Raw genomic sequence first — 1,439 nt, 5'->3', positions numbered from 1 at the left:
TTCTATTTTTAGTAGAGACGGGGTCTTGCTCTTGCTCAGGCTGGTCTCGAACTCCTGAGCTCAAACAATCCGCCCTCCTTGGCCTCCCAGAGTGCTAGGATTACAGGCATGAGCCACCGCGCCCAGCCCCATTCAAGTTTTTATTCAGCAGTGTATGTAACTGAAACCTGTGAGTCCCTACGTGATGCTAAGGCCCTAATTAAATGTCTAGGGGGTAAGGGAAATTGACTAATACTCTGCTGTGGGTGAAGTTGTCCAGCCAGTGGAGAATAATAATAATGTCCCATGTTTTACCCCATAGACCGCAGAGCTCAGCTAATCCTCCTCACAGTCCTGTGTAGGCGGATGCTATGGTGCCCTCTGTTTCCAGAATAGAAAAATGAGGTCCACAGAAGTATCAATGGAAAAGAACCCAAACTCTTTAAAATAATTTAAAGAGGTTTATTCTGAGCCAAATATGTGCGATTATGGTCCAGAGAGCCACACCCAAGAAGCCTTGATCAAGTGGTCCCACTGCGGTTGAGTTATCATTTGGTTTCATGCATTTTAGGGAGACAGAAATTACCCCTAAAGGCATAAATCAATACATGCAAGGCGTACATCGGTTTGGCCTGAAAGGCAGGACATCTGGAGGATGTTGGGGGGGGTGCTTACAAGTTATAGATGAGTTTAAAAATTCGTTGATTTGCAATTGGTTAAAGTAATGAAGCTTTGTCTGCAGGCTTGAAACTTTCAAGTTAAGATAAGGAAGGAAGTCTGTTGATCACAGAGACAAGCCACTGGACACATACCTACACCGAAACTCGAGTGATCTGAGATGTGCCAGGGTTTTAACCTTCGCCTTGTATGGCCTTAAGCCTGTTAACGATTTACTACCTTATAGTTACAGAAAGTAACTCCAAAATGGAGGGGACAGAACTAGGCATGCGACCTCCCTTCCCCTCACAGCCAGCAACTCTGTTTCAAGGTTTTTCTGGGGTCCCCTTGGCCAAAGGAGGTCCATTCAGCCGCCTGGGGGGGCTTAAGATTTTATTTTAGTTTACAGAAAGCATCCCCTTGTCCAAAGCAATATGGCCAGCAAGAGGTCGGGAGGAATTTGACACCAGTCACCCAGGCTCCTGGGCTGGAAAGCAGGAGAGCCTGGTTTCTAAACTATAACCCCTGGAAGCAGCCAATTTGCAGGTCTGCACCTCCCGGCTGTGAGACATAGAAAAAATGACAAGGGATCTTGGGGTGGGGGTGGGGGCGGTGTCTCAGTCTCCCCCGCTGTGAGCTGGGGGCAAAAGAACCTAGTTCCCCGGTCTGCGGTGAGAAATCCGGGCGGAGAAAGTAACGCGTGGAGCCGGGGGCCTGGCCTACAAGCACTCCGTAAACATTAATATTTATTTTTTTCATTAAGAATTATTATTGTCTTTGCTATTAATACCCTTCTCTCTCTC

This window comes from Propithecus coquereli, unplaced genomic scaffold (genome assembly GCF_000956105.1).
Source record: "Propithecus coquereli isolate 6110/MARCELLA unplaced genomic scaffold, Pcoq_1.0 Scaffold193, whole genome shotgun sequence".
Classification (NCBI taxonomy): Eukaryota; Metazoa; Chordata; class Mammalia; order Primates; family Indriidae; genus Propithecus; species Propithecus coquereli.
This window is presented reverse-complemented; position numbering follows the sequence as displayed.